This window comes from Nyctereutes procyonoides, unplaced genomic scaffold (assembly GCF_905146905.1).
Source record: "Nyctereutes procyonoides isolate TBG_1078 unplaced genomic scaffold, NYPRO_anot_genome, whole genome shotgun sequence".
In the NCBI taxonomy this organism is placed as follows: domain Eukaryota; kingdom Metazoa; phylum Chordata; class Mammalia; order Carnivora; family Canidae; genus Nyctereutes; species Nyctereutes procyonoides.
The window spans coordinates 5207578-5223028 of NW_026575120.1; the positions used below are offsets into that span (position 1 = coordinate 5207578).

The following is a 15451-nucleotide window of genomic DNA, read 5'->3' on the forward strand; positions in this document are numbered from 1 at the left end:
TTTAAAAACAACAGAGAACCACATGCATAGGTGCTAGCTGGGCTGTGTCCTCTATGTGACAATTATATCCCTTCTTCCAAGTAATTGGCAGTCTGTGGAAAACACAAGAAATATCCTGTACACAGAGCCCCCTGCCTTTAGTTCTGGGCTGGCTTGCTGGCTATATTGATTTTGATTATATGCCTGCTCTGTGTGAACTCTTTATATTACTCAATGCTTTATGATATTTTCTCCTGCTCCATTCATGAAAGGACTCAGACCACAAGCATTCAAGAATCAAACAAACAAAAAGCAATAATAAAATAACACAAATGAAACTATGAGAAGTGTGATACAATAAGAACTATATATTTGGTCTTTGTCAATGGTTCCTAACAAAGAGCTTCTAAAACCTTTGGAATATTCTGAAGGATAGGAGTGTTTTGTTATTCATAATGAGCCCCTTCAACCATTCTTGAGTTCATATTGATAAAGTGACTCTTTGTAGAACCCTAGATAGCTTTGGAATGAGGGCTGGTTGCTGGGAGGAACCAACTATGTGATTAGAGGGTTGGAACTCTCACCCACATCCCCAGGACATCCAGAGAGTGAGAAGAGGGGCTAGAGATTGAGTTCAATGATTTAATCATATGCAGTGAAGCCTCCATAAAAACCTCTAAATGGCATGCTTCAGAGAGCTTCCAGGTTGGTGAATGCATCATGGTACTGTGAGGGTAGCACCCTCAGAGTGGGCATGGAAGTCTCTATCCCCTGCCTCCACTGCCATACTTTGCCCTATGAATCTCTTCCATTTGGCTGTTCCTGAGTTATATCCTTTATAATAAACTGGTAAATGTGGGTAAAGTGTTCCCCCTGAGTTCTGTGAGTAGTTCTAGCAAATCATTGAAACTGAGGTCATGGGAATCCTTGATGTGTAGCCCATTCATAAGAAGGACAGGTGGCCCTCGGGAACTTACGTCTGGCATCTAAAGGAGGGCAGAGTCTTGTGCGACTGAACCTTGAGCCTTTGGAGTCTAACACTATCTCCAGATGGTTAGTATCAGAATTGAACTGAATTGTGGGACACCCAGGTGGTGTCCAGAGACTTGGAGAACTGGTTGTTGATGCGGGACAAACCCACACATTTGGTGTCAGAATTGTTGGGAGGAAAAACATCCCAGAAAACCTTGTAATTCAGGGCGAGATGATTAGTGTAAGAGCCTGGGATTTCCAGTGTGTCCTGCAGAACCCCCAGAGAGGTGCCTCAGAGGCTGCTGCAGGGACGGGGAAAGGGCAGGATGTACATTAAATAGATGAGACCATTTTACAGGATAAATTTTGTCTTCCAAGAAATATTCTGACACGATTTCATTTTCAGCTGTATTTAGGAGATCATTAAGATTTAATGCGACATGTGCTGCTTTTGGTGCTTGTCCCGAGCTCTCCTATACCGTCACTTCCCCATTCATGAGCTCTCAATTTTGCTTCACTACCAGTTAGTTTGATTATGTCGTTGAGTAATATTTTTTTTGAAAAAAGTACACAAATGATACATTTTCTAAGTTATTGCATTTCTGAATATACCTTTGTCTAACATACAATTTGGCTGCCTATGAAGAGCTGGATCTTAACGGATTTCATGTTGATATTATATAGAAATTTCTCTTCATTGCCAATTCTCAAGAGGTACAGAGGCAGGTGAATTTTTACCTGTCTTTCTCTTTTTTGTGGGTGGCTTATCTTTTGGCCCTGGGTCGGATTTAAATTTTTTATCCTTATAAATAAAAATATGTGCCAGGATATGTCTCTTTGTATCTTTTACTTCACATTAGCCTGGAATTAAAGGGCTCTTATTCTCCATATACAGCTCTTAAATCACCTTCATAAAGTATTTTTTTCTGGCCTTTTCTCCAAAACCCAACTCACCTATATGGCGAGCTCAGTTCTCTTTCTTGACATCCTTTCACGTCTATTCACTTTCTTTTCATTCTGTGAAAATTCAAGTTTGTTTCTATGTTCCTAATTCATTTTCCTCTGCTCCAATTGTGCCTTCCACACACTTCCAAAGATGATTTTAATGTTCCTATTGCATTTTCTATCGTTTTCAATGTCATTAACAACCCTCCCCCCATTTCCTCTATTTTACGTTTCTCATCTTGGACCATTCATTCCTTACACAACTTTCATTTCCTAGGAGCTTTGCTGTCTCTCATTCTACTGAGAGTGTTTTACTTCTGGTTTCTAAAATAAGCCATGGGCAGAGGTATATTTTTAATCTGTCTTCCTGTGATATTTCCTTTAATTTTTTCTAAGAAAAAATTCATAAGCCCATTTAAGTTTTTGTTTTTACTCATGTTGTAGTCAGTATAGACTCAGTGTTTGCCAACCAAATACACTGAAGGTGAATCATTATTGCTCCGCCCTCTGAATGTAGGTAATGAATAAATTCCTTTCTCAGATCTTTAGTTGAGATAAGTTGATAGCTATTTCAAATTTCTAAAAGATATTCATCTACTGAAAAACAATAATTTTTTCCATCCCCAATTTCTGATTCTCTGTAACTATGAGCAAACAAGTAAATAAAACACAATTTCCAGCAGTCCACTTTCCACTCCTGCTTTTTAGCTCTTTACACATGAGAACCACACCATCCTCATCATAATCACCAACCCTGTTTCCTCTTCTTCCTGGACACAGTGCCAGACTAGCTATCTCATTTCCCTTGCAGTTCGGATTCTAGCTGGAGGCATGAGTGAAAGTGAGTATAGCAATACTTTTGGTCTGACCAAGCAAAAGTTGCCATATGTGGGCCACTCTCTTTTCTCACATCTGCTCACTGGCTCTTGGTGCTCAAGGAAACATTAGAAGTCACATGTTTTTTACTGAGGTATAATTGATATACCAAAAAGTGCACGTATTTGATGTATACAATTTGTTAAGCATGGACATATGCATATACCTATGCTAACATATCCATCAAAACAAAACAAAACAAAACATATCCATGATCTCCAAGGGTTTCCTTGGGTCCCTTTGCTTTTAGTGTGTGTGTGTGTGTGTGTGTGTGTGTGTGTGTGTGTGTGATAAAAACACTTTGCATGAGATCTACCCTTTTGATATATTTCGAGGTGCATGATACCATACAATTCACTAGGGGCCCTATGTTGTATAGCAGATCTCTAGAATTTATAGGTCTTGTATAACTGTTAACTTTATGCCCTTTGAACAACTTCCCATTTCCCCCTATCTCCCTCCCCAAGAGGCCACATGTTTTAGAGGGCTGAGCCTGTGGCAACTTGGATCCCTGAATGACTGTGTGGAGCAGACCTTGTTCAACCTCCTAATCACCACCTGGCAACTCAATTTGGAAAACTGTGTGATGGAGGAAAACACTTCTACTGCATTAATTGAAATGTTAGGGTTTATTTATTTCAGCAGTGAGTGTAGTTAAACCAAGATACACTTTCCTTTTTCTACCCTTCCCATCACACTTTTTTCTGAGAGTGGCTGGATCTGGAGAGACATGGAGAGACATGGAGAAGAGGGTGGGAATTTTGTAGATAGGATGGCAGTGTGTCAGCTACTTCTCAAACCATAAACCTGAGAAGAGGGACATGAAGTCCTGTTTCCTGGTGTTTTCAGCCTAAGCATTCAGAGTTATGCACCATCATGAGGTATTTTCTTATACTTTACATGGTTTTGGCTCTTTGAAAGGAAGACTGAAGATGCAGAGAGGCAACGAGTGCCTTGGTACATCTTCTTAGCACAACTTAATTTTCACTATTGGTCATGGGAATTCTGGCCTCATGCCATGTGTGCTCTCTGCCAGTCCTTGGTTTTGGCAATTCAAGTATTAAAAAAAAAAAAAAAAAAGTTTTTTTAGTGTTGAAACAGACACCTCTTGGAGAATCTGGCCTATTCCAGAGATGTGCCCTTTCTTCAGGAACCTTCTACTTGATCCCTAGGGGTCATGCTCATCAGCCAAGAAAAAATTGGATGTTTCAAGTAAGATGAAAGGGAAGACAATATTGACCTTGATGGAAAGACACTAATCAATAATTTAGGTTCATATTTTGAGCCAGTGAAATATTTTTTGGAGTGCTTTTACTATCTGATATTTAAAGAAAAGCAATAGTAATACATGACATGTGAATAATGTTAGACAGTTTATAAGTTTATCATAAATTATCTCTTTGGTCAAAAAAAAATCCCCTAATAATTCAGGAAAAATACAAGGGAAAGCAAATTAAAGAGTAGCAGAGTAGAAAAAGTCAAAGAAAAAATTTAGATGCATATAATGAAACAATTACCAATGGATGTACTTTGCATTTTATTTTCCCTGAAATGTACTCGTGAAAAATACAATGTCCTCTGTGTCTAATTTTAAAGGCAAATTATATTTTAAGATACATGAGGAGAAAGTACTCAAATAGTTCCCCATTTATTCTGTTTCTACTTTCCCTTCTCAATCCACCATCTGTATTACAGCCAGGGTGGTTTTTGTAAAAATATAAATAAGATCATGTAAATCCCCAGTTTACAACCTTTCAGTGGCTTTCCTTTCACTTGGAATAAAATCCAAATCCTTCTTACCTGAGTGATCTGGATTCTGACGCCTCTCCAACTTCTTTTCATGTCACATTTTTCTCCAGTCATAAATTTCTTCAGCCACACTGGCTTTTCATTAGTTGCTCAAATACATTGAATTCTTTCCCACCTTAGATCTTTTGCCCATGCTGATCCCTTGCCCATGAAGCCCTTCCCCACACTTCAGAAGGCTAAACACGTCTTATGTTAACATACCTCCTGATGTTAGGCCTTCTCTGAGCCCTGGTATGTAAATTAGGTTCCCACTGCTAGATATTCAGGTCTAGCAACATATCTTTCAGAGCACCATGTCACACTTCCTCCATTATTTGCTGCACTAGACCTCCTCCTAGAGTAGAAGTGCCATGGACGTGGCCATGGCCTCTAGCACAGTGCAGGCCCACAGTAATTCAATAACATATATTTCTTAATTGTGGTAAAATACACCAGAATTGACCATCTCACTTTTAAGTGTACAGTCCAGTGGCAGTTAGTACTTTCACATTGTTGTATTGTCATCCAGAGAATTCTTTTTATCTCACTGATGTGCTAAATAATATTTACAGAAAGAAGAGGTCCCTGATCCCTTTTGTAAAGTGAAGGATCCTCTGTAATGTAAACAAACAGACAAACAAACAAACAATAATCCCTCCCAATTTAACCACTAGAGAAGTTCAGATTTTAATATACTTGATTTTCATAAAAAGTGGAGCACACAGAAAACTGCTAGAAATACATGTGGGTGTGGGCTGGGAAAATCAAGTGTTACTGGTCACTCTAAGTGAAACGGCTGAGAAAAAAATGTGAATAGGAAATTAGGTAAATTAGTAGGTAAATAACATAGAAATAGCATATACATTTAAACTATCTTGGGCCTCTCAATACAGGGAGATCTTTTACAAATGAATGCTTATTTAGACGTTGACTTTCCTTCTAATGTGGGCTCTCCGAGTGCGTGGCCATTTGATGACATAAACAAGTAACTGGAAGTGTTTTTTTACTCTAAGACAAAGAAACTACCCAAGAGATGACTTGTATCTGGGAAGAGTCATTTAGGTTTGATTCCTATGAGAGGCTTGCAAAGCTGTGAGATCGTTAATTGACTTGAAACTCTTACTGCCAGATGAAATCCTGGTGTGTGTTCACAGGGCTCAGAGGATTCAGCTAGGAGTTTTGAAATTTGGAGAGGAGGGAGACATAGAGGCATCTGAAAAAAATTCTTTTTCAAGGTAATAAAAAGGAGGCAAAGCTAATTAGAGACCATAGAGCAGACATGTACAAATAATTATGTATTTATATGGTGCACATAAATACTAATTAAAGTACGTGTTGAAGTGGTAAGGGGAGCTAGCTTCATCTGGTTGGGATGTCTCACTCTGCCGGTGTCTCCAAAACAGTGATTTCATGTCCATGTAAACACTCTTCTGAACTAACACAATTAGCATGGCTGTAGCTCAAATTACATAATTTACAAGTTAATCCTTCAGACCTAACATTAAGCTCTGTGAATTCAATTATAAATCACTATGTCGAAAATACTTCGTAACAATGAATTTTTAACAAGAGACCTTCAAGAAGGTCCCCATCTATTCAGCCAGGTCGTGGGGTTTTTTTGTTTTGTTTTGTTTTTTAAGCCTCAAAGGATTTCATAATTGCTTAAACCAAACCCTAACTAACCAATGTAACATAAAGACAGGCTACCATCAACCCAAAGGCAGCAAGGTCAATGAACAGAGTACAAAGCTCCAGGAGGTGTGTTCTCAAGGTGGAGAGTTTCTCATTATTCGATACCACCGGAAGGCAGCGGTGTCCAAAAGTGCTGAGCTCTGCAGTACTTTGCTATTCCCATCAGTTAGCATAACATCATCTGGCTCCTGTTCTGGGTATTGATGTTATGTAAACACGCTTACGTAAGGAAAGGAGAAATAAACACGCAACCAATATGCAGTGCTGGCTGCTGATCGATGCCAGAGCATGCATATTTTGATTTGTGCTTTATGTAGAGCACAAAAATACTACTTCGATAAATCTGTACAGTAAGGTGCAAGCTGTTGAGAAAATGGCATCAAAATACACAATGTGGTTCTGTGTTTATTTCATCCTAACTGGAATGTCACTTCCTACACGGATCCATCTGTATTCCAACCAGGTCCTAATGGTATATGCTTATGGGACATCTGGTTGATTTCTTGCTCTAATACAAAATTATATTTGTGGTAAAGCCATGACCTATCTCTTTATTGGCATTGTACTTGGAGCAGCTTGTCCTAGATAGTCCTCCTAGATAGTTCCTTCTCCCCAGAAATGCCCAGACACATCCTGGTTGCTTGCACATCCAGAACCTTGGCTCTGGGTTTGAATCTAGACTCCACCTCTTCTTTCTAGCTGTACAAGTCTGAATAAATTACTCAACGCAGTTTCCTCCCTGGCAAAATGTGGGTAATAGTACCTATCCCCAAACGTTGATAAGCAGATTAAAGGAGATCATGTAGCACTGGGGGGCACATAGTAGCTAATAAATGGTAGCTAACTCGGTAATAGAACACCCAGGTACATTTGATGATGTGCAAACCAGCCTTTATGGTCCACTTCAGGGGAGCACAGTGAATGCACTCTCTCACAAACACTAGCAGAGAGGCAGTCCCCCAACGACTGTGCTGCCTTTGGAAGGTCTAAGGCCACTTCCCTGTTAATTGCTGGCTTCACCACCCAAGCCATTCTTTATGTTACATAGTCTTTACGCAGCCTGAGTGGGCCTTCATTGCCTGATCACCAGACACTCTCAGGGGAAACCATTCGTGGGCAGAAATCGTGAAGGGTCCCCGTGTCCCTGCTGGGCGTGTGAAGTTAGGGCAGAAGCTTGACTTGATGATACACACCTGCTCTTGCCTTCTTTCCCACTCACACCTTCTTCTGGAGTCCAGATGTCTGCTGTACTGCCTGGCAATTGGGAGCTTAGCTCTTATTTATGATTAAGTAAGCAACACAGGTTAATCATACTCCCAACCTAAATATAATAACCCAACATAAATTTGAGGGAGGCCTTGTTTCTTGTGTTTGCTTTAGTTTGCTTCCTGAGAAATGATGACTCCTGCCTTTACCCCATATTGACTAATTCTGGGCTTGCTGTGGCTGTGATAATCTATGGCCCCGGCAGATGCTATGTAACTGGCCAACCACTTATTTTGTTACCTCCAGTCTATCACAAGGACAGGCTATGATGAAAAGAAAGTATTCGAGGAGATCACTTTCTCTGACCATCTTGTTATGGATGAAAAAAATGCCTTCTAAAATTATGCACAGGCACATTTTATTTAAACATACAGGAATTGGGGTGCCTGGGTGGCCCAGTGGTTGAGCGTCTGCTTCTGGCTCAAGGCATGAGCCCTAGGGAGTCCCACATTGGGCTCCCCAAAGGGTGCCTGCTTCTCCCTCTGCCTATGTCTCTGCCTCTCTCTCTGTCTTTCATGAATAAATAGATAAAAAAATTTTTTAATATAGGAGTTTGTTTTATTTTAACAAAAATCCTATTCAGGGGATAAAACATGTTTTAATCACCCCCTATGATTCCTGTTGGGGAGGGAGGGGTTCTTGCCCTAGGGTTACAGTGATGGCCAAACACATGATGCCAACACTGGAAGATGAGACCCACAAAAGCTCATTAGTCACATATATGTACAGCCCAGAGGAGGACACTGATGTCATGCAGAGCCATACAGGAATGGAATGGGCAGCTAAGGGCTATGGCAAGCAGACTTTTGAATGTCAAGAGAGTGAGGTGGCATCTGGCTCCCTCAGTGGCTTGTTTGAATAATTCTGCTAGCTAGCAGGGGACTGAAACCCATTCCCCCAGGATAAGTAGGAACTACTTCTGGTTTTTTTGATAGGAGGGTTATTTGGCTAGGGATCTTATCCATGAGTCTACTAGGATGTTCAAGGTCCCCCAAGTTTCACCAGATGCAAGGTGGCCCATAATAGACTGGACATGTCAACATTATGAACCTCTCCTGTTGGTGTAGAAACCAGAGCAAATGGATTTCCCAATGGTGACTCTAATTTTTTTTTTAATTTTTATTTATTTATGATAGAGAGAGAGAGAGAGGCAGAGACACAGGCAGAGGGAGAAGCAGGCTCCATGCACCGGGAGCCCGACGTGGGATTCGATCCCGGGTCTCCAGGATCGCGCCCTGGGCCAAAGGCAGGTGCCAAACCGCTGTGCCACCCAGGGATCCCCTGGTGACTCTAATTTGCTAAAGGACCTTATTTTTTTCCTACATATAACACAAGACCATGACAAAGTAACATAGTAAGAAAGAAGCAATCCGTTAGTATCCTAAGAAAATAAGACATTTTATTTCCTTTCCTTAAATATGTGTGCTGTCCCATGCCTTCAACCTAATGTCCATTCATTAAGAGGGGAGAAAGATAAGTTAATGCTTCCCAAATTTGGATACCTTCTCAAAATAACAGAAGGATGTGTCATTTTCTTTTGTACTGTGTAGCCACTGCTTCAGGACCTCCCCGTCCCCTAACCCACTGTTGAAAAACAATTGTCTTTTCCTACATATGTCATGGCATACTTGTATTTACATTTTTGGTAACATTATAAAGCCTTGGAAGCTTGATGCATCCCCTATAGTTTGCAAAGGTAATCAGCAGAAGGATAAGAACAAAAAGCCTTGTCTCTCTTCTCCATCCCATCCTATCCTCTGTCACTTAAGTTTATACAGCACTCACCCCTACAACACAGCTACCATAAAAATAAGGTAGACTGTATATAGCATTACAAAAAACAGATCTTTAAAAAATCAAAAGTGTTTAACTGGTACACACCTAAAACAGTGCCTGGCATACGGTAAGCTCTTATTCCAACATTTGTTAATGAGGTGAATGTCTACAGTAGGTATGATTAAAATGAACCAGCACATAGTTCAAAAAGATGAGCACATCTGCATAAAAAAAAAATGTACAGGGCCTACTTGCTGACACTCAGGGTCAGTTCTTAAATTGGACCTGTTCTTCTGAGTGAAGATCCGGAGTCATCTCCATCAGCACCACTTAAGATGGTCCTATAACAGTTTGTCTAAGGCCAAGAATAAGCATTTCAGAGAGCACTTCTGCTGATTCTGAAGTCCACCGGAGTTTGAGGCTCATTCGGTTACATAATTAAGTAGATGCATTTTAGAGAAAAGGAAGGAAGGCACTATAGATTTTTTTTCTGTTTGTGTTCCTTGAATATTCACATGTTGAAATCCTACCCCACAAAGTGATGGGATTAGGAGGTAGGGTCTTTGAGAGGATTAGGATTAGGTCCTAAGGGTGGTATCCTCATGAATGTAATTAGTGCCCTTAAAAAAGAGACCCCAGAGCAAACCCTTGTCCCTTCTGCTATCAGAGGTTCCAGTGAGAAGATAGCCATAAATAAGGAAGTGGTCTCTCACCAGTCAATGTATCTGCTGGCACCATGATCTTAGCTTTCCCAGCCTCCAGAACGGTGAGAAATAAATGTTCATTTATAAGCCACCCAGTTTATGATATGTTTGTTACAGCAATCCAAACAGATTAAGAAAGAAGGAAAGAGACTCCTCCTTTGACCAGCACAGCACAGGCCCACTGAGTCACAGTTTCATTCTTGGTGTGAATACAGGTGTTTTCCAATTCTTCCATCACCTACCAGACTCTTCCCACCAACACGCATTTGTGAATTTCATGACAAAAAGAGATGTGCCTTTGAATTGTGCTTTATGGTGTTTTAATTCTTAAAATGTACTTTTTTTTTTTAAAGTTATTTACCTAAATCTAAGGCAAGCTTTAGAAATAACTGGAAATACCTAGGTCTCCATGCTGTAACTCCTTTTCTAACAGGCTTTTCCTGCATCCTTGGTCTCCGATATATAGTTCAGTGGTACCTCACCCCTGCCGCACTGAGAAGACTGCATGGGGGCCTCCACGCTGACTCCTCCACCATCTTGGATTTGATGTTCATCTCTCTACTCTGTACAATAAGACAGGCTTTGAAGTTCATGAAGAACCCTTTTGATTGAAGACCCTGAACGAGTGGTAGTTCAATTTTGGCATAACCTAGGACTCCTTTGTGGTGTTTTCTTGGAGGAGGAGTTGTGTCCTCAGTCTCCTGGGCTGCTGGGGCTTTTTCCTTTCCCTCAACCCTAGTGTCAGGGAGCTAAGGAGCCAAAGAAGGATGATATTAGGGTTGTCTGTCTTCCCCGGTCCTATGGTTCTGGAACTGACTTCTGACAGAATTCTGTCCATTTCCTTTTGATCCCTCTGGGTTCTGCCTTGGGCTGGGGGGGCTCTCTGGCTTCCATCCCATTCACTGTGTAGCCTGCAGGATGGAGACAAGAGGTCTGCTGTGGAACCTTTAACTGTTTCTGCAACAAACTTGCTGGTCATCTCTGCCCTGCAGTTACCACATATATGTTGTCCACAAGGGAGGAACCAGCAGCTCTTGCGGACATGCTACAAGTATGCACTAGAAGCAAACACTTGCTCCAAGTACATGAAGACCTCTGAGGCCACATCAGAAGCACCTGTCATGAACATGCAGGTTCCACTTCCTGCTGGATCCAGGAAGGCTATTCCTGCTGGTGCTGTATTAATGTGCCAAGTCTGTACTCGGTTGCCTCCCTGTCCACAGCACTTGCTGTGGCGCCTATCCCTTTGTCAGGCACAGTAGGCGCTGTGATTAGGGAAGGGTGTGCTTCTGGGAAAACAGTTCATGAGAGGAGGTGGACCCAAACAGGAGGTTGGTGATCCTCTTGTCCATGGGGCTCCATAACCGCTGGGCTCTGCCTCAAACTCAGGTATGTCCTCTGTGTCCTCTGCTGGAATGGCTTGGGTACAGCTGGAAGCTTCCATTGGTGGTCTTGGAAGTAAACAAGGTTTTCCTAGTGGAAAAAAAACAAAAAGATCCCTTGCACCTGAAGGGGACACAGCTGAAGGTTAAAGACATGTCCGGTGGCAAGCTTCAGGTGGGGCTGTTGTTTCTCATGACTTCGAAGGCTATCTTTACAAACTTCAAGGGAAGCTCCCCGGTTAACTCCAAGGTCCTGGTAAGCCTGTGGCCTCTTCCCTGGGTGTCTTCCACACCTGGCATGCTCCTCATAGCTTGCGCTGGCCAGCATCATAGTATCAGATGTTGCTGGGCTGGTGGATATGAAGCTCAAGGTCACCACTGGCACGGAGTGTACATCGATCATTTCTCTTTTGCTGATCTGGAAAAAGTCTCTTTCAAAGATCAGTGGGTACTTGAATATAGCACTCTCCTCCCCCCCTATACAGTTGTCACTGCGATGTCCCCACGGAGGTTAATAAAAAAAAGTTCACTACACCCTGTTTTCCGCTGTGAAATATGGGAGCACATTTTCGAGGCTCAGGGCTATCTTTTACCAAGACAGCTCCCTGCGGCTCGCCCCCAGCTCCCGCCCCGCCCCGCAGGCCACCAGGCCGCACGCCGCACACCGCGCACCCAGGCCTCCGGCCAGTGGCTGACCTGGCTGCAGAGCCCTCGAGGGAGCAGCCAGGAAGGTGTGGGGCGCTCGGGCCCACCCCTCAGCCCCTGCAGCCCGCGGGGGACAAGCCTGACAAGCCCTCGGAGGGGAAGAGACGCAGGTCGCGCTGGGGCGGGGGGGGGGGCGCCCCCTTGATCCCCGCCGCCCTTGATCCCCGTCAACCGGAGCCAAACGCAAACGCCCGCCTGCCCGCTGAGCCTCCCATTCAACCAACCCCGGGGCCACCTTTAACCCTCTCTGGCCCATCGGGACCTACCGACGTCACACCGCCCCTGGTCCTGGTTCGGCCACAGCGGGCCCCTCCGGTAGGGACTCCACCCCCCTCCCGCCCCCCAAACTCAGAGCCCCCGCCCAGGCCCCGCGGAAGCGCGGCGCGCATGCGTAGACCCCGCCTGCTCCAGGACTGGAAAACCTCCGACGGGGCGGGGGGCGGGGGGAGGGCTTCTAATTGCAAAAGTAAAGACTTTGCTTGTGAGCCCAAGCTGCATGGTTTTCCACTAGAAAATTATCAAAAGGCAAGGGATGTATTTGTTCAGAAATTACAGCCTCTCTGAGCTGGAAGGGACTAGAAATTATGTGTTACAACCCCCTCATCATACACGGGGTTGGAGAAACTTTTCCCATAGGTTCACAGAATGAGGGGGGGGGGTTGAAGGATGGGGGGGATGTGGAGGAGGATGGGGGTGTGAAGGAGAATGGGGGTGTGGAGGAGGATGGGAGGTGGAGGAGGATGGGGGGTGTGGTGGAGGATGGGGTTGTGGAGGAGGATGGGGGGTGGAGGAGGATGGGGGGTGTGGTGGAGGATGGGGTTGTGGAGGAGGATGGGGGTGTAGTGGAGGATGGGGGTTGTGGAGGGGGGGGCTTATGCTCTGAGTGAGATGCTTTTTGGCCTCATTGCGTGCTGCAGTGTCCTTCAACTAACACCATGTCTGTATTTGCAAACTTTTCTTATACATATAAGTAGCTCTTTTTTTCCCCAAACACAAAACAAGTTTGATTTATCATATAAATTCCAAAGCATTCTTTGAAGCAAGTTGTTTTAACAGATTCACAGTTGACCCTTGAACAAAATCAGGGCGGTAGGGGTGGGTAGGAGCCCTGACCCCTGCCTGGTCAAAAAAAAAATGAGTGTAACTTTTGATTGCCCCAAAACTGGACTACTGAGAGCCTACTGATAACATAAACATTCTATTAACATGTATTTTTATGTTATTTGTATTATATACTGTATTACTACAATAAAGCAAGTAAAACGTCATTTAAAAAATTAAAAGGAGGGATGCCTGGGTGGCTCAGTGGTTGAGCGTCTGCCTTCGGCCCAGGGTGTGATCCTGGAGTACCAGGATTTAGTCCCACATTGGGCTCCCTGCATGGAGCCTGCTTTTCCCTCTGCCTGTGTCTCTGCCTCTCTCTCTGTGTCTCTCATAAAAAAATAAATAAAATCTTTAAAAAAATAATAAAAAATTATAAGGAAAAACATACACTTATAGGACTGTACTATATCTATGGAAAAAGAATCTTCCGGAATGTGGACCTTCGTAGTCCAAACCTGTGTTGTTCAAGGGTCAACCATAGATGAAAGCTTAGTATTCACAGCTACTGCAAGCTGCATTTGAGCTATCTAGTTATATCTGGGGTCAAATAACTCGGCTACATCAAATTTAGGAGAAATAAAATTGGAGCTGTTCTTTTACTCAAAATGCCCCCGTCTGCTCAGAAAGGTTTGATCTAAATCTGGTGAAGCACTTGCTATGGAAAAGGCCTTAGTTCTTTTAGGCCTAAGTTGATGAAACAGGGCAGAAAGATACAGTGATACCCAGATAAATAAATCCTCTAAAGCCAAAGGCACTTGTAGCAAAGTCAGCCTGATAATAAATGGGTTTGCAGGAACCTTCAGTTCCCTCCACACTGGATGAGAAGTGTCGTCACCTAACAAATGAGTCAGAGTCAGAGGTGTCAGATCCTGAATTTTTACAAAGATCGGGGTCAGAATCAGATTAAATTAGTGGCTAGAATTCTGGGAGTTTATATGAGCTAGCCAGTTAGGACAGAGAAGGGGGCATCATAAATGGATTCATGTACTGGACCAAATATGCACATTTTACTTACAGCTCCAGTCAAGACATTTCTGATGGCGAGGCTTTTTATTCAAAGTTATGTGTTTCCAATTTGGTTCCATAAGGGAGTTAATGGGATTAATTAAGACAAGATATAAGAATTTAAGGATTATTTTAAGGAGTGGGATACCTGGACCATGCATGCAGCCTAGCAGTCTCTTCTTGACAAAAACACCAAAGGATGGATCACTGGAAAGCATCACTGTCTTTCTTCACTGACCTAAAACTTTGGTTGAGTCTGACTTCCCTTAGTAGTATTTTAATGTATCCATTATTCTTAAACTTGTTCTGGACTGTTTATTTTTGTGATAATTAGTTTTCCGTACTGGCTAATAGAATCTGTGTTGTTTACTGAATTTCTTTCACTTAAGTCTGAAAGAATATCCCTTAGTCTAGCTATTTCAGAGTTGAAAACAGGAATAGAAAAAAAAGTTCCTTCTCTCTTGTCCAAGGCCCTAAGCCAGTCTGGCCTAAACCATGCACTGGACACTGAAGAAAGATGGTCTGTGATGCATATCTACCTGATACGTTCCATCTCTTCCTCTTCCTCTGGTTTTCTCTTAACTTTCAACCTCTAACCTGGTTGCTTATTCCGCCATTATGTCCTTGCCCTGACTCTTTGATCTGTACATTATCATCTCCTGGTTGTGAACTCTTCCATCATCTGAAGTGATCACCTCTCCTTTTTTGGAGAACTTGTAGACCGTCTTGGGACACAGGTCATCTGGCCCAATCTACTCACAGGGATTTGCTTACCTAACATGCTGTATCTCCTTCACCAGCTCAAATGTCCACCCCACCCAAATAACGTACTCTGGTCTTTCAGATGAAACCATATACATGTTCACTTTATACACATCATTCATTCTTCTATGAATTGCAATCTTACATTTTTACAATTTAATATCTCAGATTCTAAAAACATCACACAGGAGCTGAAAATGAGCCAGGCTTTATCTTCTCAGCGGGGGGATAGCCTGACCAAGTTACATAATCTTGGGAAGGTACAAATGAAACGAAACTACATCGTAGGGGGACAGAATCGGGGGGGAGTTCCTCTATAGTTGGCAGGCATGAGGAGTTTGTCAGATTGCCAGGACATATGTGAATTATCCAAAAGTATATTTACTCAGTGTTGTCCACTAGGATTAGTGATTCTTTTTCAAGGAAGCTGACACTGCAACTTTATTTCTCTTATCTTTCTTAAATACAATTATGATTTTGTTAGTTCCTATCATA

General features: G+C 42.7%; 1 long non-coding RNA gene across 1 annotated transcript; it reads right to left on the minus strand.

Annotated features, from left to right (window-relative positions):
- Window positions 1–8897: 8897 nt before the first annotated feature.
- On the minus strand, window positions 8898–12418 carry LOC129515844 (uncharacterized). Its single transcript, XR_008665661.1, has 2 exons — window positions 12352–12418; window positions 8898–11798 (listed from the first exon to the last, which is right to left on the minus strand). It is a non-coding gene; the product is annotated as an uncharacterized LOC129515844 (long non-coding RNA).
- Between the last annotated feature and the right edge of the window lie 3033 nt (window positions 12419–15451).